The sequence below is a fragment of the Callithrix jacchus genome, chromosome 13 (assembly GCF_049354715.1).
Source record: "Callithrix jacchus isolate 240 chromosome 13, calJac240_pri, whole genome shotgun sequence".
Classification (NCBI taxonomy): Eukaryota; Metazoa; Chordata; class Mammalia; order Primates; family Cebidae; genus Callithrix; species Callithrix jacchus.
In genome coordinates this window covers 13,397,109-13,424,301 of record NC_133514.1, presented here as the reverse complement: position 1 = coordinate 13,424,301, position 27,193 = coordinate 13,397,109, and the positions used below count along the sequence as shown (strand labels likewise).

The following is a 27,193-nucleotide window of genomic DNA, read 5'->3' as shown; positions in this document are numbered from 1 at the left end:
CGGCCCACTTCCTGTGGGGACTGGGTTGGCATTGTTCCCTGATGCTCAGGTAGCAACGACTTGGGGGGAAAATCTTTGAGAAATGCAACTCCTAAGTTTAATGGAAAGGAGAAAAAACTGGGGCGGCACCGGGTAGGGGGAAGGTGGGAACTCTGCATTGTACTCTGAGTACATTTTTAAGCTAACAAAGCAGGCAGATTTTATATCAGCATGATGAGGAACCATCATATGTCACCCATTTTCCTATAAGGTGAGGAATTGTTCTTAATCAGCGATACAGTTAGCATCCATTCAGCCCACTGTCAGAGAATATAACCCTGGACTACCTACTCCCACCTCTTTTAGAAAGCCTTGCTAAGAGACACAATGTTTAAGAAGGAAGGCCTAGAGTCACCCACTTGTGCCTTCACTCCTATCTACTGTCCAGGTTAAACCACGAGAAAGCCCCCACTGGCCCAGTCTACAAAGTCATCTTTCACTGACACGCCCTGGGTTGTTTAATATCAACCTTCATTGAGCATCACAAGAGATGAAGTATGAAAGGTGACTCTGCTCTTGTTATAAATCTTCTTATTAAGGAGATTACTCAACATTCCCGAGAAGAACGAGACGGACAGCAATAAAAACCCTGTGCGAAGAAAAACCTGAAAAACTCACAAATCAGAGAACAGGGAGGCTGGATGACTAAAGCTAACGTGATATCCTGGACTGAATCTTGGAACGGAATTAGTGGGGAAACCGCTGAAACCGAAATAAAGTCTGGAGTTTCGCTAACAGTTACGTACCAATGTTAGTTTCTTAGTTTTGGCAAATGTATCAAGGCTCTAGAAGATGTTGACCTTAGAAGGAATTGGATGAGAAATATACAGGAACTTGGTATTATCTTTGCAACTTTTCTGTACATCTAAAATTATTCCAAGATTAATCGTTTATTTTTTAAAAAGACTTGCAGGGCTGGGAGAGGTAGCTCCCACCTGTCATCCCAGGACTTCGGGCGGCCGAGGCAGTTCAATCACTTGACACCAGGAGTTTGAGACCAGCCTGGCCAACACAGCAAAACCTGATCTCTACTAAAAACACAAAAATTAACTGGGCATGGTGGTGCACACCTGTATTCCCAGCTATTCAGGAGGCTGAGGCAGGAGAATTGCTTGAACCCAGAGGCGGAGGTTGCAGCAAACCGAGATCACACCACTGCACTCCAGCCTGGGCGACAGAGAGAAACTCTGTCTCAGAATATGTAAATTTAATAAATAATAAATAAAACTTGCAGGAGAAGCTTAGAGTCAAGAAAAAAACACATTTCCCACGAGAGTCTTGTATGCATTCTCCTTTTTAACGACAAATATCCATAACTTATTGTTCATTTCTTTTTACTTTTGCTGTTTAGATGCTCAGAGCCAAATTCTATGCTGAATTACATCAATTTTATTAACCCTTACAGTGATCACATCTGCTTCCACATTTTTCCTAATCCAAATTTCCCTTTTCTAGCAAGAATAAAGATCACTGCAGCAATCAACCTTGCTGTGTTTTTGCTCTCGTTGTCATAAACCAATTCTAATCTTTTCAGAAAGGAAGCTCTGCATTAATTATAAACTTGAAAATTGTCCAAAGGCAGGGGAGCAAGATTGGGAAGGTTTAGGAAATCGTGGGTCACGATGTACAGCTGAAGGAAGCAGCCTTCTTAGGCAGAGAGATGACTCAGGAGACAGATGATGGTTATCTTCAAATGACTGAGCAATTGCCCTTGAGAAAGCAGGAAAGACTGACTGTGGTTGCACCAAAAGGCCAAATCCCAACCAAGACGTGCACATCATGAGAGGAAGGACTCAACTCGGCACAGGGAGTAACTCACAAAGCTTCACGACAAGCGAATGGTTAGGACCCTTCCCTACAGAACCCTGAGCAGCATTTAGATCACCTGAACAGCATCCCAGGCACGCACAATACACTGATGCAGCTGCTCTGCCGCCCAGGCCCTGAGGAGCAAGTCTCTACTCTAGACCATCCATCAGGGTTCCCTCACAGGGTTCCCTCACTGGAAAGTTCCTTCCAGACGCAAGTTCTGAGATTATAGAAAAGTCATTTAGACCAGCCTGGGCAACACAGGAAGACCCTGTCTCTGAATATTTTTTTTCAATTAGCTGGGCATGGTGGCACATGCCTGTAGTCCCAGCTACTCGGGAGGCTAAGTGGGAGGATCCCTTGAGCCCAGGAATTCAAGGCTGCAGTGACCTATAACCGTGCACTGCACTCCAGCTTGGGCAACAAAGTAAGACCTCATCTCTAAAAAAATAAAGTAGTTCATGTGGGTGATCATCATTAAATGTTTAGTCAGGAGAGATAGGGCACCCTCTGCAACCACTATCTCTTTTAATCCTCCCAGTTAGTCTTCAAGGTGGCCCAGAGGGAGCATTTCTGCCCCACTGGCCAGGTCTTTTCACACCGCCCTTGTCTATAGTGGCAGTGCTTGCAGGCTAGCTCTGGCGCGATGTCCCAGAGGGAGAGTCTGAGACAGTTACACATATTGTTTTGGGAGAAGGTGTGGGTGACTGAGTTCGGTGACCAATTTAGTCGATCCCTGTGGCTGTGGCAACCAACTCAGTACTACGTTGAGAGAGGCCAGGTCTACCCGTTTTGGAAGGAAATCTGCATGCCCTCCGCCTCCCTAGCTTCTGACAGAACTTCCTCTTCTCTCTTCTCTCTATATTTGGGTTAATGTTGTGTCATATACACAATGTGGCACCCACTAGCTATGTGACCTTGGGCCGGTCACTTACCTTCTGCCATTCCTCACACTCTCCAGGCAGTTAGATGAGTATTTTTGAGAACGCTTATATCTAACATTATAGATTATAAGTGGGGGGTAAAGTGACATTTTCAAAAGCATCTAGCAATCATATAACAGGCCAAGGACCATCTACATGTTGCATTTCAAGCTTTCAACAGAAGTCCTCATTGTAGATTCCTAATAATGGAAAGAGTCAAGCTGGTGGGAGCAGAGGACAATGAAGAGAGAAGCCAGAGAAGCTACAAATCTGCCTTTCTTCATGGTCTAGGACGCAGGAGCCCCCTGCACAGATAACTCACAATCATCCTGTGCCCACCTACCACCAGACCTTCGGCTGAGAGAAGAATGCAAGTTAGCTCACTTGAGACCTTGGCATTATTAGTACTGCGCGTAGCTTTCTCCAACACAAGCACCATCCTATAAAACCCCCTTGCAGTCCGCTCCTCTCTTGCTGACTTGCCGGTTGCTATCTCGCAACGAATTTTCTTACTTTCTCTCATAAATCTGCCTTTCTTTACCCACAGCTGTTTACCACCTGTGTGATACCAGCCCCAGAGAGTCATCACCCATGACACTCATTCACCAGCAGTTTGATTTTTTTCTCTTTAACATCCCCAAGAAGTAGTCATTCACCTCCATTTTTCACGTCTGCCAAATGGGGCTATGGGGCTTTTCCCAGGATTCAGCCCTCCTGACCTCAGTGGGTTACCACACTGAGTTTTAGGACAGATAAAATGGAACTCTTGTGTGATCACAGCGTCTGCTGCAGGAAAAGGATGGATGAAATAGCCTGTTATTACTGCCTTTCAGAGGAAGATGAAGCAGAATAGCACTGGCTCTCCAGAGAATCACAATTAGGACCTTTGGAGGAGGGATCTTGGTCCAAGATCAGCAAGAGGAGGAAGAGAAAAATAAATGATGTCCAAGTTTCAGGGGAGAGAACAGTAAGACAAGGGGTAGAACGACTTGTCTCTGAAAGCCAAGGTACAGCTCGATCAGACACCTTCCCTGTCCTTCAATTACCAGCAGATCATAGGGAGGATAGAACAAAACACTGAACAGAACAAACTGAGTTACACGCAGTCGCAGTGCTGTGGCGGCAGAGGAAAAGCCAGATTCTGCTCAGAGAAATCTTGGGAAACTTTATGAACCAAGCCACACTCAGACTAGGCCTTAGAGATGGTAGAGTTCTATAGATGAGGTCAGAGGAGGAGGAGGAAAAAGGGAGATTGGAATCCAGAGGACAGTGATCAAGACAAAAACAGTGGCAAATTAAAACTGTGACTTCCCATCAGATTGAAGGGAGTGGGGATCCCGGAGATGAGAATGGGGAGGCAAGTGAGGAACTAGTGCTTGCTGAGGAGTCTCAGGCTCACCTGGAGGCGCGGGTGTGACTCGGAGGGTGTGTGTGCAGGAGGACGGCTCCTAGTTATGTGCTTTTTTTTTTTTTTTTGAGATGGAGTTTCGCTCTTGTTGTCCAGGCTGGAGTACAATGGCATGATCTCAGCTCACAGCAACCTCCGCCTCCTGGGTTCAAGCGATTCTCCTACCTCAGCCTCCCAAAGTGCTGGGATTACAGATGTGAACCACCGCACCCAGCCCTAGCTGTGTTTGGATGACTTTGGAAGCAGTGAAGGTGCTGTAATCAGAAGAGGAGATTGAGCCATGAAGTCTTGGTAAGAAGTTCTTTGTAACAGGCCAAGTTTATAACATTAAGGGCTCAATCAGGGGCAGCGCAGTGACACTGGAAATTGTGGAACTGTCTAGGATATTACCAGAGTTAGAGATCCAGGTTTCTGGAAGGGGTTGCTGACGTTAAGCAAGAAATGTACAGCACTTTGGCATTTCCCCACTAGCTCAAGTACCTGTAGTGATTCCCAGTCCGACTCATCAGATTCCCAGCAGAAAATGGAGAGAAAGCACTTCTGATCACCAGGGGTCATTCCATGGCATCTGCCTTCCAACCTCATTCAGGCTGTGGTGGCAGCCATGCTCTGGCTCCCAGCATATGTGAGTCCTCGCTGAGTCCTGCGCTGGCATTTCCTTATGGAACCCCACTCCCCTCCATTCCTCAAGACCCCTCATTTTCCTCAAAGCACACCTTGGAAGTCACCTCTAGAAAACTCTGCTCCTTCAGGGGCTGCCTCAACTATAGCCCCCAAATGACCACTGCCAACTGGACAAGCCCCCCAGACTTTGGCTCCCTGTCCCCTCCTTACCACTGAAGATGAGCAGTACAGAATTGGCCATGCTGCCCAAAGGGGCTGCATCTGGGCTTCCCCGCCTGGCAGAAATGATGGCTCCCTGAATCTCTCTCCAGCAGATGACAAGAAGACAGAACTCTGCGTCTGTGAGCTGTAGAGACTCCTGACTCCCCAAGTCCTTGGGTCTCCCTCTATGCCCCACCCATTCTGCAAGGAGTCAGCGGTGGAATGTTCTAAGATGCCAACCTGTCACTGAAGCTCCCAGTCCACCTTGCTGACACCTGACTGCCTGGGACTCACGATCCAGGACAACCTGCCATCCCCGGTGTCAGCAATCTACCAAAAAAGTGAAGCCTCCTAGATTTCTTCGACTGGGAGAAAAGAAGATATTCAGCAATACAGAGAAGATAAATACTGCAGATTAGATAACTGGACAAAACGCTTGAAATTACTCAATGGCTCAGCCATCTTTTAATTACCTTGGAACAGGAGATAAGAGTAATGGAAAGCTACAGATAATCCATTCGTTTCTAAAAGCTTTCACATCCAACTTGCCATTTGAAGATGCTTGCAAGACACAGAAGAGGCTGGTGAAGGGTTTTCAGGAAGGAAGTAAAATCCAAAGAATAGGAATAACACAATTTGCTCCCCATAGATGCTAACTTTGGCACAATACTGTTATTAACCACAACTCCACGTGCTCTTTCCCATTAATGGAATGGTTACATCTTTTCCAAGGGTGACAAGTGGCCTCTGATCACTCCCTAGGGATTTTCTGTTCTTTAGCCACTTACCAGTCACAATAAATTTTTCTGCAGCTCCATTTAAAATGGTATTCTCTGGGGGGTATTCTAGTTTACTTTGAATAGCCTGTAACAAATATCCCCAACCAAGAGCGGAAAGGCTTGCTCCAACCCACTCTAACAGGCAAAGAACTCTGCCCAGCCCAGGTATTAAACAACATCATGATTACAGAACAGCAGGGTGGAGCCGGGCAAGCTCCTAATTTGGCTCTCTCACTTTTACAGATGAGAACAGTGAGTTCCAGGGAAGGAAAGGGAAAGGGACATATCCAGGGTCACATGAACTAATGAGTGGGAAGAACCTACACCAGATATGGGTCCCTTAAATCCTGAAACCATATCTAATTTTAAATAGACATTTTCTTTCCATTTTCTGGTTCTTTCTATAACAGCCTGAAGGGGTATGAGATGTGCCACCCAGGTTCCCCTTAAAGGAAAGCCTTAGGGCCTGGCTGTGGGGATCAGGGTCAGCACAGAGCTGCCAGCTCTCAGCTCCTTCTGGATCTGCCTCAACTGAAGAGGTCTCTTGAGACCTCGATCACCTCGGAGTCACCACTTGAGATCTCAGCCATGTAGGGGTCACCACCTGAGACGTTGATCACCACCTGTGGAGGTCTGTCCTGCAGACCCTGAGTCAATGACGGATGGATAAATGCACTCTCACACCCAGCACAATGATTTCAAGAGGACTAGGAATGGTCATCAACTGTTTTCAGAGGGCGATTGCAGCTAACCAACCATGCCTCCCTGTACCTCCTCACACGTATTCAGTATAGATTTAATAACAGAGGCTCTAAGTCAACATGCTTGTGGATAATTAACATGGTTAAAATAGTGGTTTTATGAATGATAAAAGCTCTTGATCCCAGGGCCCAGAGTAAACAACATTAACAGGTAATTCCCCTCCAACCTCCCCCTGAGAGGACCATCCAGCACGAAGTTTACATGAGTAAACGTAGAGACAAAGGGACTTGGGGTAAGCAGACTTAACTGGGAAAGCTTTATTGTCCCTAATCTTTTACCCTATGACTTAAAATTCTAACCTAATTAACTGGTTGCCTTCAACCTGTTCCATTAAAACTTTTCCACCTTCCAAAAGGCTTGAGACTATAATCTTCTAACTTTCCCTGGTATTTCCGTAATATTTTGCAGCCACCCCGAGTGAATCCCAGCAGTCTGTGCTGCTCTCCAGTGCATGCTTCCTGGACACCCAGCACCCAGTGACTGAGGCAGGTGGGGTACAAAGGCCTGGCATTTCTGCCCAGGAAGGGCTACAGTGATGCCCAATATTCACTCCAGGGATTCCCAGTCCCACACTCTCCAGAATGTGGTCTTCCTGCCTCCCCAGCCAGTGATACAGCAGGAGAGGGAAATGAGACACCTGGGATGGCTGGACCATCTCCTTGCCAGTCTCTGCCCAGCAACCCCAAACCCATACCCCAGATACCTTCAGTTCAGGTGGAATGGGCCAGGTTCCAGGAGCCAGCCGAGCAGTTGCATGTTGCACATAGACGCCCTCATGCCTTCTCCTGGGGAGCTGTGGGTTGCTCATATCCTTGTGGCTCTGATAGCATTTGTTGGTTTTGCTCAAAGAGGTAGGAAGTTTAAAAAATAAGGCATGATTTTGCAGAAAAGCACAAAATACTTGGGTTCCAGTTATTTGGCCATCTGTGGGTGAAATGACCCTCTGTACAGTATTCCTGGTTCATGCCTGCCACCCCAGGATAATTATTAATAGTGCTGCCTTTCACCCTAAAATGCCTCAGCTGTGGTCACCCCATGCAAAAGTCATGGTACCTCAGAGCAAGTCTATCTGGCTGGCGGTCCTCCTCTCCAGTCTTGGAAATTTTGAGAGAGAGAGGAAGATGGTGTTCTGGGTGGTGAGTGGAAAGAATGTGCTTCCAGGACAAAGCTGGGTTTGAATGACCTCTGGCCCAGGCAGAGACTTGGATGCATCTCCCAGCCTCTTATTGCTTTATCTGAAAAATGGAAGTAATCAAACACACCTAGGCTTCATGCACGGTTGTTGAGAACACCAAGTCAAAAACTGGATTCAGTATTTCGGTTCCTCTGAAAACTGTGAAGCCCTATTCAGATGTAAGTATGGCCAAAATGCCTAACTCTTAAGTATTTGCTAAATGAATGAATCCTTGGCTCATTGAATGGATGGAACAGGGGGAATGTGAGGTATAATTATTATCAATATGTGACAATAATAAAATGACAACCAGGTTTTTTTCTTTCCCAAGTCAATGGGTCTCTCCTCAAGAGGTGAAGTCTAATCCCCTAGCCTTGAAAAGAGCTAGACTTAGGGACACATTTCTAAGGAAGAGAACAGAACACAGCACAAGTGACACTGTGTATGTTCCAAGGCTAGACTATGAAAGGTACTTTAGCCTGGCTGTCTCGGGGCACTTGCTCTTCAGTCCTCACTGCCATGTTGTCAAGAAACCCAGGCCACCTTGCAGAGGCTGAGTATATGTGTTCCACTCCTCAGCCCCAGTGGAAGTCCCAGTAAACAGGATTAACAGACAGCCTTTGAGATGACGGCAGCGCCCATCAATATCTTATCGCAACCTCACAAGAGACCCCCAGTGAGAACCACTTCCTGAACCCAGTCAACAATAAAGGATTGTTTTCTGTTTAAAAAAAAAAAGTCAATGGGAATGTGTCCTGAAAACAAGATGCATCTCTTGGAGCAAACTGCCTCCCAAGGCAGTGAGAAAGGCCGTGCTAGGTATGACTCTCTGCCTATGCAGCTGGAAACGTACCGCCCTGACAGCGGCCTCGGGGGTGCACCACCCAAAGCACTCCATTCTCTTTATAGCCAATTATAGCTGTCATCTCCGCAAGTATCTTAATCTTTGAAATTACTTTGCAGGCACTTCCACCTCTTGGGATAATGATTCCATAAGCTTCTTCCCTATGAAACTCCTCCAGAATTTGAAACAATACATGCATGTCCACTGTATCCACTGTACTTACCATTTTAGAGATTATGATCATGTTCACTCTTCAGCTTCCTGGGATTTTTCATCACAACCCTTAATGGCCAGCCAGTGTGACCTAAAGCATTCAAGACCTGGGGAGTCAATGCAAACTTCCAATGAAACAGAGCTTAACTAAATAGCTTACTTGTTCATAGCTGTATAGTTTTAATAGGCTTTGAAAACAGCATGTGGGTTTTAATTTGTATTAATGAATGTAGTCCCTACTGAAGTCCTTGCAAATAAATGCACAATGATCTGAACTGTTAAGATTCTTATGTATGGTTTTTATTACATGTTAAAATCGATATTTTCTTGTTTTGAGACAAAGTCTTGCTCTGTCACCAGGCTGGAGTGCAGTGGCATGATCTCGGCTCACTGCAACCTCCGACTCCCTGGTTCAAGCCACTCTCCTGCCTCAGCCTCCCGATATACATAGGTATACATGGGGTTTGCTGCATCCATCACTCCATCGTCTACATTAGGTATTTCTCCTAATGCTATCCCTCCCCCTAGCCCCTTCCTCCCAACAGACCCTGGTGTGTGATGTTCCCCTCCCTGTAATTTTTGTATTTTTAGTAGAGATGGGGTTTCACCATGTTGGCCAGGATGGTCTTGATCTCTTGACCTCATGATCCACCCACTTCGGCCTCCCAAAGTGCTGGGATTACAAGCATGAGCCACCATGCCCAGCCCAAAAGCTATATTTTTTCCTTGAATAAAGCTCCACAATCCTAGAAAAAGAAAAAAAAATACAGCCAAGAAAATGTTTGCATGCCTCCTGCCACCCTGCTCAAAATCCTCCACACTCAATGCTTCTTGCCTGCAGAAGAGAGTCCACATGACTCAAACTGATGGGCGGCCATCACAATCCTCCAACCTGATCCCTCTCTCCCCAGCAAAGCGTCAGCCATGGTGAATCTGATTTTCTCACTGACTGCCACTCCTCTATTGCCTCTCGCTGTTGTGCTCATTTGCCAATCCTGCCTCCCATGGCGGGAGTGCCTGTCCATCCTCACCCATAGTTCCCAATTCCCTGTTGTTTCTTTTTGTAAGTTCCAAGGCTTTGCAAAGACTGATGTCTTATACCTTTTCTTCTTAAAGGTCTTTCAAAGAACAAAGAGAGAATTTATATATTTTTTACTAAATAAAACATATTTTATTTTGCAATTACCATATGGGCCCCTGGGATCGTTTTTATCAAGAGCAATGTGAATAAGACCCATGACAGAATCCAGGTGATCTTATTTTTCTTATATCTTGAGATAGTTTACTATTTCATTATCCTGAGAATTACTGTTATTCAATTACTACTATCCTGATAATTCCATCATTCTTCCATTTCAAAATTATTTTCAGCTGGGCATGGTGGTTCACACCTGTTAATCCCAACACTTTGGGAAGCTGAGGCAGGCAGATCATGAGGTCAGAGGTTCAAGACCAGCCTGGCCAACATGGTGAAACCCTGTCTCTACTAAAAATACAAAAATTAGCTGGGCATGGTGACGAGTACCTGTAATCCCAGCTACTTGGGAGGCTAAGGCAGGAGAATTGCTTGAACTGGGACCCGGGAGGCAGAGGTTGCAGTGAGCCAAGATTGTGCCACTGCACCCCAGCCTGGGCTACTGAGTGAGACTCCATCTTAAAAAACAAAAATTATTTTCATCATTTTTGGCATAGTTGAGAACAACTGATTAGTGACCCAACTGTTAAAACAACTGTTCCCAACCACACCAAAAATGATGAAAATAATTTTCAAGTGGAAGAATGACGGCATGGCCCAGAAGGATGGTGCAATAGTAGGACAGACCATCATCCTTCCTTTTGTAAGACAATTTTTAATTGTTTTTTTAAATGTTTTGTGAGTACCTACTAGTGTATATATTTATGAAGCACATGACATGTTTTCATACAGGCATGCAACGTGAAATAGGCACAGTATGAAGGATGGGTCATCCATCCACGCAAGCATTTATCCTTTGAGTTACAAATAATTCGATTGCATTCTGTATTTTAAAATATACAATTAAGTTATTATTGACTATAGCCACCCTATTGTGCTGTCAAATAATAGGTCTTATCTGTTCTTTTAGCTTTATTATACCCATGAACCATCCCCACGTCCCTCCCAACTGCCCTTCCCAGCCTCTGGTAAATGTCCTTTTACTCTCTATGTCTGTGAGCTCAGTCCATTTGGATTTTCAGGTCCCACAAATAAGGGAGAACATGTCTTTCTGTGCCTGGTTTATTTCACTTAACATAATGATCTCCAGGTTTTGTTTTTTTTTTTTTTGAGATGGAGTGTTGCTCTGTCTCTTAAGCTGGAGGGCAGTGGAGCAATCTCAACTGACTGCAGCCTCCGTCTCCCGGGTTCAAGCAATTCTCCTGCCTCAGCTTCCTGAGTAGCTGGGATTCAGGCATGCACAACCACGCCTGGCTAATTTTTGTATTTTTAGTAGAGACAGGGTTTCACCATATTGGTCAGGCTGGTCTCGAACTCCCGACCTCGTGATCCGCCCATCTCAGCCTCCCAAAATGCTGGGATTACAGGTGTGAGCCAACACACCCAGGTTGTTGATCCACATTGTTGCAAATGACTGGGTCTCATTCTTTGAATGGCTGCACAGTACTCCACTGTCCACGTGTACCACATTTTCTTTATGCATTCATCTGCTGATGAACACAGGTTGCTTCCAGATCTTAGCTGTTAGAAACTTAGTGTCCAAATCTTAGCTATCGTAAACGGTGCTGGAACGAACACAGGAGTGCAGACACCTCTTTGATATACTGAGTTCCTATCTTTTGGATTTTATACCCAGCAGTGGGACTGCTGGACCATCTGGTAACTCAATTTTTAGTTTTATTGAGGAATCTCCAATCCGCTCCTTTCATTTTCTTATTACCCAAAGAATGACACCATCTCTCAAGAAGGTACAAAAGAAGGGAGGAGACACCATCTTTGTAGGGTGCTTTTTGTCTTCATTGAACACACTTGACAAGTCAGAATGTTTCATTTTCCACCCATAAAGGCAAAGAAAATAAAATGCACAGAAAAAGACATTTCAAATTATTAGATGAACCAGAAAATGAAATGAAAAGAGACAGAGAGGCACTCTAGACACTAATAATGACGGTAAAATGTATCCTTAAAGTGAAAGCTCAGGCTATCAGGCCTCAGATGACACCATCCTAAGTAAGTGTCCTCAAACTTAAGAATCAATGCGTGAACAGCATATTTTTTTAAATTGTACTTTAGGTTCTGGGGTACTTGTACAGATCATGCAGGATTGTTGCATAGGTACATACATGGCAATGTGGTTTTTTAAGAACAAAAAGGAAATACAGCATTTTTGCCCTGTTAATCAACAGAAAAGACTTCATCGCGTAATAATTTGTGACAAGAACCTGGATCACCTCCTTTTGTTAAAAGGACATGTGGCCAGGCGCAATGGCTCATGCCTGTAATCCCAGCACTTGAGAGGCCAAGGAAGGTGGATCGCCTGACATCAGGAGTTTGAGACCAGCCTGACCAACATGGTGAAACCATCTCTACTAAAAACACACACACACACACATAGCCAGGCATGGTGGCACATGTCTGTAGTCCCAGCTACTTGGAAGGCTGAGGCAGAAGAATCACTTGAACCCAGGAGGCGGAGGTTGCTGTGAGCCAAGACCGCGCCATTGCACTCCAGCCTAGGTGACAAGAGTGAAAACTCCATTTCAAAAAAAAAAAAAAAAAAAAAAAAGGACATGTGACTGCAGTGTTTCATTTTTAATTTTGTTTGTGGCTTACAATTTACCCAATGCAAGGAGGTCGGCTACATATGCATTCTCTTTAAAATTTTTAGGAAAGCTGTTTTCACTAAACTTTTATTCCCACTCTTGTAAAGTATTCACGGGAACCCACTGGACACGGATGGTAACTGGCGACAACCCTTCATCCTGGCACCTGAGAACTGAGGTCCAGGCAGAGTCCTGTCTACCTCCTAAAACTTTCTCTGGCTGTTCCAGTCTGCCCAGAACTTCCTCTTCCCTGAATTACTATTCCAAGAACTTTCACCAAAACAGTCTGGAGGTTAATGCAGGTTAGTACTTGCTTGGTTTCTTATCTAACCCAAATCATAAAGTTATCTGAGGCAAAGACACTCATCCAACATTCAAGTGCTGTGATGGGGACCGCGGCTACCCTCATGGCATTTATCCAGGACCTCAGGTGTACCCAGTGTCTCAGCTATGGCAGTGCCAAATGCGAGTGCAGTGGAAAGGCTCAGAACTTTAGTTCTGAATTCACACCTGGGTCTGAATTCCACCATCACCACCTCCCATCTGTGGGACCTTGGGAAAAGTCTTCACCTCTCTGAACCATGTTCTCTTTTATCTGAGAAGTCGAGATCCAATTTCCTTTCTTGAAGAGATAAGTATTAATTTGCTAGGACTGCCACAGCAGAATGCTAGACTGAGTGGCTTAAACAACTGCTATTTCTTTTCTCACCATTCAGGACGCGGGAAATCCAAGATCAAGATGGCCCAGGTTTGGGTGCTCCTGTGGTCTCTCTGCTGGGCTTGCAGACAGTCCCCTTCTGGCTGTGTCCTCATGCCTCCTCGGTGTGTGTCTCTTTCTCTTCGTATTTTATACCACCAGTCATAATGAACTAGGATGCACCTAGATGACTGTTTTTTACCTTAACTGCCTCTTCAAAGGCCCTAACTTCAAACACGGTCACACTAGGGACTGGGGCTTCAACATATGAATTTAAGGGAGACAGAATTCAGTCCGTAACAGAGTGTTATGAAGATTAAAACATACTTTTTTAAAGAGACAGTCTCACTCTGTCACCTGGGCTGGAGTGCAATAGTGCAATCACATCTCACTGCAGTCTCAACCTCCTGGGCTCAAGCAGTCCTCCCACCTCAGCCTCCCAAGTAGCTGAGAGACTACAGGCACCCACCAGCACACTTGACTACTTTTATCATTATTTTGTAGGGACGGGAGTCTCACTCTCTTACCCAGGCTGCTTTCGAACTCCTGGCCTCAAGTGATTCTCCCGCCTCAAGTTCCCAGAGTGTTAGGATTACAGGCATGGGCCACAGCATCCAGCCAGAGCATGTGCCTGTGTCCATACCTAGTACAACACAGATGCTCAGTGTAAAAATATCTAATTGTCAGCTAAGGTATCTTGACCCCCATATCAATACTCTTTTTGCAAAACTGTTTAAACAAGCTTGCCTTGAACTGTAGCTCCCATAATTCCCTTGTGTTGTGAGAGGAAGCCAGTGAGAGGTAATTGAATCATCGGGGGCGGGGGGAGTCTTTCCCATGCTGTTCTCATAATAGTGAATAACTCTCATAAGATCTGATGGTTTTATAAAGGGGAGTTCCCCTGCACACGCTCTCTTGCCAGCCACCATGTAAGGCAAAACTTTGCTCCTCTTTCAACTTCAGTCAGGATTGTGAGGCCTCCCAGCCATGTGGAACTGTGAGTCCATTAAACCTCTTTCCTCTATAAACTAGTCAGTGGGTAATTTATAAATGACACAGTCAGTGCTTAACAAATGATGTACCCTTGGACATGCCTAGTACAGCAGTGAGCAGGTAGTAAGTAATCAGGGCACATTTGCTGACTGACTCTATCAGGGAACTGGGTTGTTTTCACATGCTGCCTTATAAGGAATAGGAGAGAAAGTACCGCATATGAGGTCTGAAGAACTGAAGTCAAGTATAGATCCTGCCCCTTAGCAGCATGTGAGCTTGAGATGCTACTTCACCTAAAACCCATTTCCTCACTTGTCAGATGAGAATCACAGCACCTCTTCTGCACAGTTGCTTTGGAGCCTAAATAAGATAACTTCTGTGAAATCAACGCTCCTGGCCCATAGCAGGAGATCAGTACATATTAGCCAACTTTATAAGGGTTTGTCTGACTGTGCATCTCCATGGAGGCCAATAACAGTCATGCTCCCAACAGCGTTTTCGTACAGGTAAATCTGGGTTCAAATGAACACAGAGATAAGTGTGACATGGAAACATGCAATGGATATGTCCCAGGACAACACAGGAAAGGATTAGAATAGGCACATTGCTCCATATCTTGATGTTCTGGGGTGTTAAGCCTTCCAGATCTTTCCCCCACCCAAGGGACTCGCCTTTTACCCCCACCCCGATATACACACAAACGTAGGCAGAAATATCTGTTTTATGGGGTCCTTTCCTTACCCCACCTTCTCCCATAGCTATTGGGATAAAGGGTGAGGGGTACAAGAGACTCTCCTCTGGCCATTCAATTCTCTCTTTCGGTTGATTTTACATTTGGGGCAAAGAAAATGCAAGGTAATTCCAGTGCACAGTGTGCCAGAAAGCAGTGTTCAAAGACTAACGGGGTCAGGCCAGGGCGCAGGCCAAATTTGGGGCAATTTGAACATCAGAAAAGAGTAACAGTAAGAGTTTGTGGTACCTTGATGATTTTTTTAAAAGATCTATACATCCGTAGTGGCCTTAAAGAGAAAGAAAGACTGAGAGAAGGAAAATGGGGAAAAGCTCTTTTTTACAAGAAAACCATTAATAAATGAGGACAGAGTGATAGAAAATGTTCATCGTGCAATCCCCAACATAATCATTGATTCCAGCAACAATCATCAAAAAATATATTGAATAAAGAGTTATAGAGAAATAGAATATTCACACAGTCTCAAGGCTATCACCTCACGATTCCTTATTGATTAGAAAGGCAAAATATATCACTGCAATGGAAAGACTGTTCAGTTACTTTATCGACTAATCAATCAAACTTAGTATCGCCAGCAGTTGCCTTCCTAATGAATCTCATCATGAAGAAACACCAGACGAATCCAGGATGGGGACGTTCCGAAAGACAACTGGACAGAACATTCCAGAAAGTCAGTGTCAAGAAACAAAAGCAGTGCTGCCGCACTCCAGTCTGGACAGCGCGGCAAGGGAGACGCTGCCTCCAAATTACAAAAAAGGAAAAGACCAAAAAATCTACTATATAAACTTAGTTGGATTCTTGATTTTTAAAATGATAAAAGCTAATTTGGAGACACTTGGAAATTTTAAAATATATATTAGATATTAGATGGTATTGAATTATGATTAATTTTCTTAGCTATGATAAGGGTACAGTGACTGGGAAAAAGAACGTCTTTTTCTTAGAAGATAGATGCATCGGGCCGGGCACGGTGGCTCACGCCTGTAATCCCAGCACTTTGGGAGGCCGAGGCGGGTGGATCACGAGGTCAAGAGATGGAGACCATCCTGGTCAACATGGTGAAACCCCATCTCTACTAAAAATACAAAAAATTAGCTGGGCATGGTGGCACGTGCCTGTAATCCCAGCTACTCAGGAGGCTGAGGCAGGAGAATTGCCTGAACCCAGGAGGCGGAGGTTGTGGTGAGCCGAGATCACGCCATTGCACTCCAACCTTGGTAACAAGAGCGAAACTCCGTCTCAAAAAAAAAAAAAGAAGAAGAAGAAGATAGATGCATCACCACCATCCAGCTCCAGAACTTTTTCATTTTCCCAAACTGAATCTCCGCACCCATTAAGTATCAACTCCCCACTCCTCCTCCTCAGCCCCTGGCATCTACCATTCAACTGTCGTCTCTAGGAATTCTCTCTTTTGGTTGATTCTAGATTCTAGATTCAGATTCTCTCTTTTGGTTGATTTTAGATTTGGGGCAAAGAAAATGCAAGCTAATTCCAGAACACATTGTGCCAGAAAACAGGCCCCTTGAGGGACCTCATATAAATGAAATCATGCAGTATTTGTCCTTTTGTGACTGGCTTCTTTCACTTGGCACAGTGTCTTCAAGGTCCATCCATGGTGTAGCATGGGTGGGGATTGCCTTCTTTGGTAAGGCTGAATCATATTCCATCGCCTGGATAGACCACATTCTTCTGTCCATTCATCCCACAACCAACAGGTGAGTTGTGTCTACCTGTTGGCCATTGTGAATAATGCTGTTATGAACATGGCGGTAGTGTTTTAATGATATATGCATAAGCAAAAGTTTGGCCAGGTGTGATGGCTCACACCTGTAATCCCAGCACTTTGGGAGACTGAGGCGGGCAGATCACAAGATCAGGCGTTCAAGACCAGCCTGGCCAATATGATGAAACCCCATCTCTACTAAAAATACAAAAATTAGCCAGGTGTGGTGGCACGTGCCTGTAGTCCCAGCTACTCTGGAGGCTGAGGCAGGAGAATCGCTTGAACCCAGGAGATGGAGGTTGCAATGAGCTGAGATCACGCTGCTGTACTCTAGCTTGGGTGACAGAGTAAAACCTCATCTCAAAAAAAAAAAAAAAGTTTGGTAGTCAATACCAACAAATATTAATAAGAATTATATCTGAGAGATAAAACTCTAGAAAAATTTTTGCTTTCATTTTTATAGTTTTTTGTATATAGTCTGAAATTGTTTTTACACTGAGCATGTATAGCTTGTATAATCAAAACAATCACTCTCTTTGCTGGGAAAACACCGTTTCCTATTCTGTAAGTAAACTTTCCAGCTCAGGAAACTACTGGTGCAATTGTTTTGTGGTAGAATGTTTATTCATTCAGCAAATCATTGAGTATGATAAAACACTACACTGTTTGCAAAGACTCTAGATATGTAAGGCCCTCTTATCTAACCTTAAAATTGTTCTCCCTACTTTACCATGTATATAAGAACAGCAAATAAAATCTTGGCCAGGCGTGGTGGCTCACACCTGTAATCCCAGCACTTTGGGAAGCTAAAGGGGGTGGATCACTTGAGGTCAGGACTTTGAGACCAGCCTGACCAACGTGGTGAAATCTACTAAATATAAAAAATTAGCTGGGCATGATGGAGCATGCCTGTAATCCCAGCTACTCAGGAGACTGAGGCAGGAGAATCACTTGAACCCGGGAGATGTAGGTTGCAATGAGCTAAGATTGTGTCATTGTACTCCTACCTGGGCAACAAGAGCAAAACGAGAGGGGAGGGGAGGAGAGAAAAAGGGAGGGGAGGGGAGGGGAGGGGAGGGGAGAGGGGAGAGGAGGGGAGGAGAGGGGAGGGAAGTGGGGGGGAGGGGAGGAGGGGGGGAGAAGGGAAGGAGGAAAAGAGGGAGGGAGGGAGGGCCAGGCGAGGTGGCTCACACCTATAATCCCACCACTTTAGGAGGCCAAAGCAGGTAGATCACAAGGTCAGGAGATCAAGACCATCCTGGCCCACATGGTGAAACCTGTTCTCTACTAAAAATGCAAAAATTAGTTGGGCATGGTGGCGGATGCCTGTAATCCCAGTTATTCGAGATGCTAAGGCAGGAGAATTGCTTGAAGCCTGGAGGTGGAGGTTGCAGTGAGTCGAGATTGAGTTACTACACTCCAGCCCGGGTGACAGAGCAAGAGTCTATCAAGAGAAGGAGGGAGGGAGGGAGGGAGGGAAGGAGGGAAGGAATGCTGAAAAGAAGGAAAAATCACCACATCAGTGCTTGCTTTCTTGTCTCCCACCAATCCACATGTGTATTTATTTTACCCAGTATGATCATCCGACCTTCCTTTTACGACCCTCTTCTGAGTCTATTGTTCATTTATTTAAGACCTTCCAGAACCTAATCACATTTGGGACACGCACAGCTTTATGTGCCTACCAAACGCTGGTTTTAAGCTTCAAGGGCTCCGGTGTCTTTCGGATGTGATCGGCCTCATTCTTGTTTGTGCCCAGCCCCAGCACAGTGCCTGGCACTGAGACGCCTTCCAGGCCTGTGTGTCAAATGATGAACACGCATATGGACAGTTAGCTTAGGGGGAGGGGTGGCTGGGTCTTGTTTAGATACACACACACACACACACACACACACACAGAGCTATAGAATACAAATAAGAACATTTCTACCCAAACCATGAACCTGACTGACCGCCCTCTGATACCTTTTGTCTCCAAGCAGTGAGGAATTCAAGCAGAAAATTTACTATTAATGGTTCGATAAAACATTCAGGTCCTGGACATTGCCACAGGGGAAGCCTGTGGCAGTGTGGAATACAGATGTGTTTCCCAGGAGGGAGCCCCATGCTCACTTAGCCTTATCTGTCAGGAAGCCAGGAGCCTGGACTCCCAGGGCCAGGCCTGGGGACCTCTTCAACACTGGGGCATGAAGCGCAGGGAAAGGCACCACCAAGTTTCAGTAGTTGCCAGTCAGTCACTCCAAAAAGTTCCTCTCTGGGGATCTGCGCTAGGTTTGTTATACAGGATGCCCGAGGTTAATCTCATACCTTACCCTCGGAGAAGCTATGCCATTATCTTGACCAACCGTGTGGCTTCAGATGTTTTTAGGCACTGTGTTCATGTGTTTCCGAGAGACACACTTGGCAAATAATTCTAACAGTGCAGCTCATGTGGATGCTTGATAAACGCTCTTTAATTGTAATGATGGCAGACAGAGCTGGAACTACCAGCTGTGTGCTTGTGTGCATGTGTGCGTGTGCATGCGCGCGTGTGTGTGTCTGTGTCTCTATGTAGCCACCAGAGGCCTAGGCAGGGTAGGGGGAAGCCACGAGGGAGGGGGAAGAAATGGGGGAGGGAGAAGCCATGGGGGAGGGGGAAGCCATGGGGGAGGGAGAAGCCATGGGGGTGGGGGAAACTATGAAGGAGGGAGAAGCCCCAGGGGGGTTGTTGAAACCATGGGTGGAGGGGGAAGCCATGGGAAAGGGAGAAGCTATGGGGGAGGAGGAAGCGATAAGGGAGGGAGAAGCCGAAACTACTAGCTGTGTGCGTGTGTGTGCGCGTGTGTGTGCGTGTGTGTGTGTGTGTGTGTGTGTGTGTGTGTGTGTCTGTGTCTCTATGTAGCCACCAGAGGCCTAGGCAGGGTAGGGGAAAGCCATAGGGAGGGGGAATCCCTGGGGGAGGGAGAAAGTTACAACAAGGTGCTCTGGCAATGTCATTTAATTGATATGGAAAACCTGAACTTAGAAATCTTAGACATCCATTATTTTACTTTGCAAAGGACTAAAACTATTTTCTTTCACCAAAAAAAAAAAAAAAATCTATCTCCTATCTTCCTCTTCCAGAACCACAAAAGAGCTTTGGGAAGCTAGTCATCTTGCATCAACAACAACACAAGTTTGCCAAATGGCATTCCACCAGCCTTACACAACACTGTGATGAGGAGCAGGGCAGAGGCAGGAAGAAGGGACGCTCAGGTTTAAGCTCGGGTTCAGAACGTGGCAGGCTGTCACGCCTCTAATGGTGGCAGTGAGGAGAGGTTTGAGATATGAGATCTCCTGATCTAGAAACAGGAAACATCCAGGAATTAGGAGATTTTCATGTGACACTATTTGCTGAAAAAATAGAAAGCTTTCAGTGCAGTTGCTGGACCATTTGTATGTCTATTTCTAGCTGGCTTTTGAGGCTGCAGTCATCCATATAGAACCAGCCACATAAAGACAGATGAACACCTACAGAAGCGCTCCTGCTCGTCCCAGTCCATAAGTATTTAGTATCCACCCTAGCTGACCGCTCCGAAAACACTGCCTAGCATCACTCCCCTGCACAGAAGCATTCAATGTCTTCCCATTGCCCTACTAATCCCCATTGGGTGAAGTGTAAGCCATTAAGGCCGCTGTTCAAGGCCTTCTGCGGTCTCATCCCGCCTGCATTTCCAGCCACTGCTGCTGCGGCTCCCTTCTGCAAAGCCTCCTCCAGGCCAGTTCACCTGGCCTGCTGACTTTCACACCTTTCCCCATCTCTGCCTATCCAATGTCGCTAGTCCTTCAAGATCCTGCTCAAACCATCCCCGTTGGCCAAACCTTTTTCAGCATTCCAGCTGGAGGAGATGCATTTCCCCTAAACACCCAGGTATCTTTTGCTAACAGTAGAAATGCCATCTGTACCTTTTTCAGTCCTTGCAGCACATCTTCCAAGCCCAACTGTGAGCTCTGTGAATGCAGGAATTTTTATCATACGATATTGAATCCCCTCCCCACTAATACATGCCTTCTGTATATCAACAAGAATCAGGTGCCCAATGCATGCATGTGAAATTGATAGACTTCAGTGTGCCTGGCACTGTGCTCAGTTGCATAGAAACAAGAAAGAATGTAAGTTTCTTCCCTCCAGCAGCTCCATTTTTCTGGACAGGCAGGGTGGAGTACCAGCAGAGAACAGCACGAGGTGCATTCTGCAGTGCAGACTGCAGACCTGGAAATAACCACTGTCCAGACATATCACCAGAAAAATGCTGTAAGCTTAAAAAAGGAAAAGACTAACTTTTAATTAGGCATAAGGGTTGGTTGTACTTGAGATGGCCTTGAGGAATAATCATTATATTTTGTATCTGTCTATTTTATAGTTTTCAAAGCTCCTTCATTTACATTAACTGAATGAATTCTCACACCACCACTGTTAGCTATTATTATGCCTATTATTTTTCTGTTTTCATAGAGATGGGGTCTCACTATGTTGTCCAGGCTGATTTCAAACTTCTGGCCTCAAGTGATCCTCCCGCCCTGGTAGCAGGAGTGGTTCGGCTAAAGTCACATGACAAGGTGGGGACTAAGCCAGGACTCAACCACTGGTCTTTGGAGTTCAGGTTCACTACTTTCTGCTTCTATCATTCTTTGCCTTTAAACTAGAATTCTGGAGCAAGGTATTGAAGCAAAAGGAAAATACCATTTAAAAATTATTAGGAGGCTGCTGTGTATAGGATAGATTGAAGACAGAGAAAGAGAGCAGGGAGAGAGCATGCGCACGCTAGGAACTCGAACAAAGTGTGATAGAGAGGAATTGATTACATTTGGGAATACCTGAATACAAAGGATGAGAGAAAGAGCAAGAAGAAAGATGGCTCAGCTTACAAAATAGAGAGGCTGGGAGAATGTGCAGATGGGGGTTTGTGCTAACCGGGATATCACAACATCCTCGTCAGCATCACGGTGAGATCTGAGTGAGAACATCTCGAAGGCACTGGAATTATGGTACCCAAGACCAAAGGGAGGTGTGGGGTGGAGCCCCAAGAGGCCCCCACAAAGAGTGGGGTTATGAGAGCAAATGAGCCAACCTACGAAACGCGTGACTAATTTAACAGAGGGACAAGCTGAAGTGGGGTTGGCTCTCCAACGTGGAACATGTATCTATCTCTGAAAAATGAAAGAGAAGGGTGTCGGACCCCTCCATGGCATTCAAACCAACTGCACCATCCTACAAAGCTTTTCAGGGACCGTGATCAGGCTTCTGAAGTGCCTGGGTGCTGGGACACCTGGAGACCTGGACGCCTGGATGCCTTCTTATTCTGAGCATGGCTCTTTTTAAGTTTCTTTGATCTTAACATTCAAGGTTCAGGAAACAGCTTCTCTAGCCGTTGATGCGGCTCTTAAGATGTAGGCATGGGACCTGCATGGGGTGTTCCCAGGACATTGTGACATGGCAACGCTGGGGCACATTGTCAGCTTAGTGTCCGGGATCCCAACTCCTGGGTTTGGGGCTGAGGGTGAAAGGGATGCCCCATACACATTATTCACCCATGTCCCGCAGTGAACTTTAGTTTCCTTCCTGAAATTCTATCCCCATTATGTGATGAGCACAGTTTCATTATCCCCCTGTTATGGGGTGAACTGTACACCCCTCCCCCAAATTCCTCCACTGAAGTCTTAACCCCAGCCCCTCAGAGCGTGACCGTATTTGGAGGTAGGGGCTTTAAAGAGGTGATTTAGGGTAAATGAAGTCACTAGGGTGGCCCTAATCCCATAGGCCTGGTGCTCTTAAGAGGAGATGAAGGGACAGATGCACACAGAGATGGCCACGTGAGGACACAGGGAGAATACGGCCACCTCCAAGGCCAGGAGCGAGGCTGCAGGAGAAATCAACCTTGCCGACACTTGATCTCAGATTCCAGCCTCGAGAACTGTGAGAAAATGCATTCCCATTGCTGAAGCCACCCAGTCAGTGGCACTTGCTTCTGACAGCCCCAGCAGACTAACACACCCCCTAATCCTGCTAGTCACCTGTGCTGAAGCCCAGCGACCACCTTCCTGCCCACTCAGAACTTGCCATTTGTCCTCGACATCTTAACACATCATTCAAAACATAAGGTAAACATCACTTGAACATCATTCTGCCCTCTTGAATTTCATTCTCCTCACTTGAACTTCTCTTTCTCTTCCAGTCTGATCCACAATCAGCACCTCATCATGCACTCCCTCATTCTCGAATGGTCTGAGTCACTATAGCAAATGATGTGTTGGTCACCATGCATTGATCTAACTTGTCCCCTGGGCCAACTTCTTGAGGGTAAGGATCTTTTTTTTTTTTAGATGGAGTCTCACTCTTGTTGCCCCGGCTGAAGTGCAATGGCACGATCTCAGCTCACTGCAACCTCTGCCTCCCAGGTTCAAATGATTCTCCTGCCTCATCCTCCTGAGTAACTGGGATTACAGGCATCCGCCACCACACCCAGCTAATTTTTTTATATTTTTAGAGACAGGTTTCACTATGTTGATCAGGCTGGTCTGGAACTCCTGACCTCTGGAGATCCACCCAACTCGGCCTCCCAAAGTGCTGGGATTACACGTATGAGCCACCACACCCAGCCAGGATAGCTTTCATTCTGACATCCCCTCACCCAGCACTAGGCTGGACACTCTGGTAGTAAAACCTATACTTGCAAAGGCAATCATTGGCCATTCGAATGAAACTGTATTCACCCAACTCTTCCTTTAAACCTAGCTCTTACTGATTACTAAAATGTCGCTTGCCCTCAATAGTTCAAAAGTCTTTCTGTATTTTGATGCGAAGTTGTGAAGAAATGTGTGTGTCCTTCTATCTTTAACATCCACTGTGCTCTGACTTAAAAGTGTTTTAAACTGTGAAGAGAGTTTGCCCTCATTGAGTAAGAAGCAGCTTTTCAAGTGGGACCCTGCTAACGTGGTTACTAAGGAGACCAATTGGAGGTAGGCGCGTAATTAATCAGTAAATTCCAAGCAGCCAAATACCTGGCGGGGAGAGGCTCTTTACTCTGAGAGGGGAAAATTGGCAGGTGGGTGGAGGTGCGTGGAGCTCGATGTGGGGCCCAGCTGCAGCTGCCTCCTTCCCCTGTACTCCCTCTACTGAGATTTTCTGATGACAATTTTAAGAGCTTTCTCAATCTGCCTCAAAACTTACCTGTCAGTACAGATTGGATTCTAACGTGTGCAGCCTCCCCGGTTGGGCTTCTATTGTAAAGAAGATGCCAAGCTGGTGTGTGCAGGAGTGAACTTCCATCACCTCAGAAGCAGAAGAAATAAGAATTGCACGTTATTTTATTTTATTGAGACAGGGTCTTACTCTGTCACTTAGGCTGGAGTGCAGTGGCTCAATCATGGCTCACTGCAGCCTCAGCCTCCCAGGCTCAAGCAATCCTCCCTCCTCAGCCTCCCAAGTAGCTGAGACTATAGGTGCTGAATTATACTTCTATAATGTATATAATGTATACTTAAATTACATTATAATATACCTGTAGTGCTTAATTATATTTATATAATGTAAAATTATATGTAAAAAACTAAATTAATGTAAAAAACAATTATATTTATATAATATAAAATTATATTATATAAGTATAAACTATAAATATAAGTATAAATACATTCACACTTATATAAATTTATACTTATATAAGTATAATTTTGTTTATTATATAAATGTATTTATATTCTTCTATAAATAAAATTGTTTTACTTATATTACTTGTATAATTATAAATATATAAGTATTTTATATATATTTACTTATATATTCACTTACATAATTATACAATTATGAATATATAAGTATAAATATAGTAATAAGTATAAATATAATAAATAAGTGCACTTATATAATTATAAGTAAGATACATATAAATAATTTAATTATATCAAATATAATTTTTTACATTTTGTAGAGAAAGGGTTTTGCCATGTTGCCCACACTGGTCTTGAACTCCTGGGCTCAAGCAATTCTCCCACCCTGGCCTCCTAAAGTACCAGGATTACAGACATGAGCCACCACACCCAGCCAAGAATTTTATTAATTCCAAGTTCTTGTGCGCGCGCGCACACACACACACACACAAAGCAGTAGAAGTAAGGGTGTGTGACCTTTCGTCTCCGACTATTTTAATAAATGTATCCTGCCAATCAGAAAAGCAGGGGGCAGCTTGCTGCTCTGTGCCAAGTTACCATGGCCAAGGGAAGCCCATGGTTCTCACGGTGCTGTATAAGGGGATGTATGGCAAACGGGAAGCCCTGAAGCCGTCACAAACACCACACAGTCTGCACCCCTTCAAGTCTACTTGTGCTTTTCTGAGGGGCAAGGTTCTTCTACTCACCCACTCAACAGTGTTTTTGTTTTGTTTTGTTGGCTGTTGTTGCCCAGGCTGGAGTGCAATGGCTTGATCTCGGTTCACCACAACCTCCACCTCCCAGATTCAAGCAATTCAAGCCTCAGTCTCCCGAGGAGCTGGGATTACAGGCATGTGCCACCATGCCCAGCTAATTTTGTATTTTCAGTAAAGACAGGGTTTCTCCATGTTGGTCAGGCTGGTCTCAAACTCCCAACCTCAGGTGATCTGAAATCCTCAGCCTCCCAAAGTGCTAGGATTACAGGCATGAGCCACCATGCCCCATGCATCACAGAAGACCACCTCCCACCACATGCAGCTTCATTCAACCCACCAAGAACATCCAGGTCATTGGGTTCAACTCTTCAATCTGGTGAATGAGGAAAGAAAAGTCCAGAGAAGGTAAGTGACTTCGCTTGCTCTTTCTCTTCCTCAACTGCAAGGGAAGAAAAGCATTTAGATGCCTGTACCTCCTGGCAATGACAAGGTGCCCAAAGGCAGGTGTGTTGTTTAAGGTAATTTTCACTGGATGTAACAGTAAATCCAAATAAATGGCTTAAATCATAGGGAGTTAAAGTTTCCAGTGCTTCCAATGAATGGCTTCTGCATAGCCACTCTCTATTATCCTGGGACTTTGTGCTCTCCACCCAGCCTGGCTCTGGACAGCCTTGCAACTGGCCTTAGCCAACAAACGTAGCAAAAGCAATAGACTGCCAGCTCTATACTTAGGTCTCAAGAGGTTCCATATGCTTGCAGTTCTTGTCTTGATTGATTGTATTTGTTTATGCTTTCACCTCAGGCTTGCCATGAGACCATACCGGGCCAATATGCCAGAGGGATGTGAGAGACCCATGAAGTATAAGACATGTCCAAGAGAACCAAGGTCCCCAGCTGACACCCAGCCAACCTTCTGAGTCCAACTGCAGGTGCAGAAGAGAGTCGGGCTGAGATCAGAAGAGCTGCCCTGCTGAGCCTAGCCAAAATTCCCAATCTAGCACAAATACCCAATCTGTAGAATCATGAGTCAAATATGTGGTCTGTTATTTTAAGCCTCTGGCTTTGGTGTGGCTTGTTATGCAGCAACAGGTGACTGAACCCTGATTAACACTTGAAATAAAGGTTTGGGTATTTTAAGGAAAAAAAAGGGTTAAAGTTTGGAAGTCCAAGATTGATATGGCCACTCCATTAGTCCAAATTCTTCCATCTTTATATTCCATCATATTTACCCATGGCTTCCATCCTCCAAGTTGTCTCATCTCATGATCCAAGATAGCTGCTAGAGCTCCCGCCATCACCTTTGTGTCCCAGACAGGAAGGAGGGCAAAGAAGAGAGAGAGGCCTTTAGTGAGTTGACCCCCTTTAAAAGAGCTTTCCCGGAAGCCCCACCCAAGGGCCTGCAGCTTCATGCTCATTGGCAACCCCTGACCAATGGGAAATGTAGTCGTTTAGCTAAGTGCATTGATGCCTAGAATAAAAGCAAGGGTACTATTTAGTAAGGAAGAACAGGGGACTGGGGATTGGGTAGGCAGCCACCAATATATGCCACATCATATATGAAATCAGTTTCCAGGCCTGGGACCCCAAAGTACATCAGGATGCAAAAGTGACTCTGTGTCATACAGGGGACATGCTGGTTTCCCAAAGGGTCCACAGTGATAGCTTTGACCTGCAGTGTAAGGTCTGGGCAACAGAGGTCTAAGTGAGGCGTCGTGAGTATGCTGGTCTCCTGAGCCCATCTGCTGTGAACATAGATGGAAGGGAAGCATTATTCTCAAAACCTGTTGCTCTTAACCTAGGCAGATGTTTGCTTTCTTTCTTTTTACCTATTTTCTTTTTATTGAAATGTCATCCCCATAACATTAAATGCACCATTTTAAAGCATATAATTTGGTAGGTTGTAGTATTCTTGCTATGTTATGCAACCATCACCGCAATCTAATTCTAGAACATTTCCATTACCCCCAAAAGAAACCCTATACTATTCGCAGTCAGGGCAGGCGCTTCTCCCTCAATCCTTCTCCCCCCAGTCCCGGGTGGCCAAGAGAGCTGGACTTACCATACGAGTGAG

The 27,193-nt window shown here is 45.2% G+C and overlaps 1 long non-coding RNA gene across 1 annotated transcript in view; it reads right to left on the bottom strand.

Annotated features, from left to right (window-relative positions):
* The window catches only part of LOC103787443 (uncharacterized), a 41,976-nt gene extending 15,517 nt beyond the window's left edge, over positions 1-26,459 (bottom strand). The window contains exons 1-5 of the long non-coding RNA XR_004732641.3: positions 26,352-26,459; positions 25,460-25,561; positions 23,928-24,029; positions 8,787-8,883; positions 7,249-7,780 (exon numbers count right to left, since the gene is read on the bottom strand). This is a non-coding gene — a long non-coding RNA (uncharacterized LOC103787443). The remainder of the gene's footprint in view (positions 1-7,248; positions 7,781-8,786; positions 8,884-23,927; positions 24,030-25,459; positions 25,562-26,351) is intronic.
* Between the last annotated feature and the right edge of the window lie 734 nt (positions 26,460-27,193).